Source organism: Saccopteryx bilineata, chromosome 10 (assembly GCF_036850765.1).
Source record: "Saccopteryx bilineata isolate mSacBil1 chromosome 10, mSacBil1_pri_phased_curated, whole genome shotgun sequence".
NCBI lineage: Eukaryota > Metazoa > Chordata > Mammalia > Chiroptera > Emballonuridae > Saccopteryx > Saccopteryx bilineata.
In genome coordinates, this window is record NC_089499.1 from 43,174,356 (window position 1) to 43,178,459 (window position 4,104).

The 4,104-nt window shown below is 57.8% G+C and overlaps 1 non-coding gene across 1 annotated transcript; it reads right to left on the reverse strand.

Annotated features, from left to right (window-relative positions):
• Positions 1-3,578: 3,578 nt before the first annotated feature.
• TRNAD-GUC (transfer RNA aspartic acid (anticodon GUC)) lies at positions 3,579-3,654 on the reverse strand. Its single transcript has one exon. It is a non-coding gene; the product is annotated as a tRNA-Asp (tRNA).
• Positions 3,655-4,104: the final 450 nt, after the last annotated feature.

Genomic DNA, 4,104 nt, shown 5'->3' on the forward strand with positions numbered 1-4,104 from the left:
AGTGCATGTCCTCTCTCTCTGTCACTTTCTGTCTTCCTTTAGGGTTACTTCTTGAGCAAAGGGGGAGGTCAGGACTGCCCTGTAGCCACAGAGGAGAGCAGCCAGAGCCAGCCCCCTGGAAGACCATTCTTTCCGCCTTTCCACGCCTGCCCTGGGGTGCACAGGCCTTTCCTGGCACTCCTCCTATCCCCTTCCTCCTCCAGGGCGATTTCTGCTTCCACAAGGTGAGGGAGCGAACGGGGAGAGGGGGAGGGACCTCCACTCTCTAACTGCCTGTCGGGATGGGAGGATGAATGGCCAGAGAGGAGCGAGAAGCCAGGTCACCACCAAGTCAGGCCCAGAAAGCACTGCTTCCCCCAGTGGCCTGGCCGGCAGCCCTAACCATTTTAAAGGGCTTGATAAACAGCTTGGTGGCCTTCTCTCCCCCTCACGCTGAGCCGCAGCCCGGGCTGGAGAGGCAGCCTCCAGCCAGCAGCAGCAGCACTGAGGGTGAGGTGCCCCTCTGCCGGGTCAAGGTGCTCCAGGCCCCTTTGTGGGCCCCAGAACTGGCCGCTTTCTGGCAGCCAGACAGCTGTGATCCCTGCCTGGCCCTGCGAGGCACATCTGTTCACAGTTAGGGGTCAGTGCCCATCCAGGATGCACAGTGAGGCAACACGCCTTCAGACCCCACACGTGTACCTGAGCCTGCGTGCACCCAGGCACACTCACCACCACCCACGCCTGCAGAAACAGCCGCCCACGTGTATCCACACTCCGACACGCATCGCTGAGAACAAGTTCGATCCAGGAAGCACACAGTCAAACAGACTGGATGAGGCGGGAGGAGCACTTCCAACTGAAAAGTAAAATATAGGCCGAGGCAGTTCAGAAACAGCTTTACAAGAAAAAAAGAATTGAAGGAGCGAAGCCAAATCTTTGTACTGCTGATGCTATCGGATAGGACTGAGCTAATACAGGGGGCTCAGCCCTATTCCTCAGAGGGCTATTCCCTCTGGAGGCACCTGGTCCTCTCTCCTGGCAGGGCCCAACAGTACAGGGCAGGGGGACGTCCTGTGAAAGCCAGGGCCTGGCCTCGGCGCCCACCTTCTTCTGAGGCATACGGCACCACCACATGGGTGGAATGGACCTGGCTTCCGTTGAAGGCCCAACAGGGGGCCGTGAACACATCCAGGCCCTCGGGGGATGCACTGTGTGGAGCCCTTTAGGTATCAGCTCAGGACAGGCCCACACCAGCCCTCCCAGCCGCCTCATTTCACACAGGCAGGGGCTGGGGGGGGTGGGGTGGGGACTGTCAATGTAGCCCACAGGCCAGCAGCAGTCAGGATGCTAACCCAGGCTTCCTGCTGCTCACCCCTCATTCTAGTCGTCTCTTCTATCATTCGGGCCAGCTCGGCGGACCTTAGGGAAGCCCTGGCCTGGTTCAGCAGGAACAGTGGGCAGACAGCCCTGTGTGCCAGGCCTTCCCTGACCCTTTCCAGAAAAGGGATTTCTCTGGGCTCTGAATGGGACTCCCAGTCGGGGGTTATTTATCTGTCTGTCCTGAGAAACCACAGAGTCCTGCAGCCCAGCAGATGGCCTCTGGATTCAAATCCTAGATCTGCTACTGGCCAGTTGGTGACTTGGGGGTGACTCAACTTTGTGAGGTTCAGTTTATCCTTCTCTAGAATGGGAGTGACAATCCTATTTGGCAAGGCCCTTGTAAAGATTCAGTACGATAATAGACGTAAAGTGACTGAGACCTATTAAAAGCTCAACCAATGTTACCACTTCTATGGTTAACCCTGATAAAATGAATTACAGGCCCCCCCCCATTTCCTTTAGTGAACTAGCCTTCTTCTTCCTGTTTCCCAGAGAGTTGGGAAGCAAAGGACTTAAGGCCACCATTCTAGAATGTGTGTGGCCAAGACCACCAGCCGCTCCTGGCAACAGGTTAGAAACACCGGTTCTGGGCCCTGCCCCAGACCTGCTGATTCAGATACTCAGGGGTGGGGCCTCGTTTGGTATACTTTAACAAGCCTTTTGGGTCATTGTGAAGAAAGCTCATGTTTGAGAACCCCTGGTGAAGGTCAGTACATACACTCATGTCATAGATCAGACACCTGCTTTGTGCTAGCTTTTTATGGTTGCTTCCCAGAAATATCCACCACTGAGCTCGCTCTGGGGTTAGGCCTGAGTCCCAGCCTGGTTTTCATACCCTGTGGCTGCCTGACCCCTTCCTGGTCACTGCACCTGCCCCATCCTGCCTGCACCAGCCCTGCTCACCTCTCCCATCCCTGCCCTTTCCCACCCACCTGCACAGCCCACATGCTGGGCCTTCCCTGCTGCTGCCTCCAGCCACGTGCACCCCAGCCTCTGCCCGCACTCAGCTCGTGTCCAGCTGGGCTGGACCGAGCCCCAGAGGGGGAGACTCAGGCACTTGACTTCAAAGCCTGTGAGAGCGAGCCTGGTTTGCAGGGGAGGTCAAAGATAAACCTAGGAACAATTCCACCAGAAAAATGTATGTTGGGGGAGGCTACCCAGAGCTCCAGGGAGGAAGGAGGCTGGGGCCGGGCCTGTTTCTGCAGCTGTTTCTGGAGGAATCCCTCCAGTCCCGGGCCCATGCTAGGCACCCTTCAGTTAGGCGACCTGGCGGGGGGGGTCTTATCCAGCTGATCCCGCCTCGGGCCCATGCTAGGCACCCTTCAGTTAGGCGACCTGGAGGGGGGGGTCTTATCCAGCTGATCCCGCCTCGGGCCCATGCTAGGCACCCTTCAGTTAGGCAACCTGGGGGGGAGGTCTTATCCAGCTGAGCCCGCCTCCACTTCACCCCCATGCGTTTGAATTGCTTTCTTTTTTTTTTAATTTTGAGAGAGAGAGAGAGAGAGAGAAAGGGAGGGAGAGAAGAAGAGAGAGAGAGGGAGAAACATGAATTTTGTTTTGTCCTGATCCCTTGCATTTCCTCATTAGTAATGTGGTCACAACTGGGACAACACTTGACCCATGAGCAGCTTGGTGGAGGTGACACAGCAGGTGAGAGCAGAATAGAGTGCATGTGGGACCCAGGTGTCCAATACAGGTGTGCAGGTACTGCTGTCTCTGCGGCACAGAGCTGTCTGTGCCACTGCCCCCCTCCTGGGCTTCAGGCAAGGTCGAATAAGCCCTTCCGGAGCACTGCATCATTGCTGCACCTGGACCCCAAGCACCCCCTCCCACTGGTGCCCCAGGGGCGCCCCTCAGGGCAGGTGAGTGGGGTGGGAGTCTGGGAGCTCCATTCTTTTCTTTTCTTTTTTTTTTTTTGTATTTTTCTGAAGCTGGAAATGGGGAGAGACAGTCAGACAGACTCCCGCATGCGCCCCACCGGGATCCACCCGGCACGCCCACCAGGGGCGACGCTCTGCCCACCAGGGGGAGATGCTCTGCCCCTCCGGGGCGTCACTTTGCCGCGACCAGAGCCACCCTAGCGCCTGGGGTAGAGGCCAAGGAGCCATCCCCAGCGCCCGGGCCATCTTTGCTCCAATGGAGCCTTGGCTGCGGGAGGGGAAGAGAGAGACAGAGAGGAAGGGGGGGGGGTGGAGAAGCAAATGGGTGCTTCTCCTATGTGCCCTGGCTGGGAATCGAACCCGGGTCCCCCGCACGACAGGCCGATGCTCTACCGCTGAGCCAACCGGCCAGGGCCAGGAGCTCCATTCTGTACCAGTGAAAGGCGTGGTGGGTGGCGTGAGAGAACAACATGCTAATATAAGCCCACAGAACCAGCACTCCCGGCACCGATCGTGTGTCACATGACCTCTGGGGACCTTCCCATTTCTCACTCCTTAGAACCGAGTGGGACAGAGCAGAGAGAGCAGCTAATCTCAGCTCCGAGGCTGAGGAGGGCAGAGGACCAGCCCCAAGTCCCACCAGCTGGGTCCAGGTGCCCGCCGAGCACCTGTCCCAGACCTGCCTGTAGTGGTAAGCACTGCCCAGCGGAGAGATGGCTCCACATGCCCAGCTTCTGTCCCAGCTGCCAGAGGTGCTGTCACAAAAGCCATCGAAGCACATGCTGCACACTCGGACTGACAGCATCTGCCAGTGGCGTGACCTGGTCCACACTTCCACTGGAATGAAGCACAAAGCAACCCCATT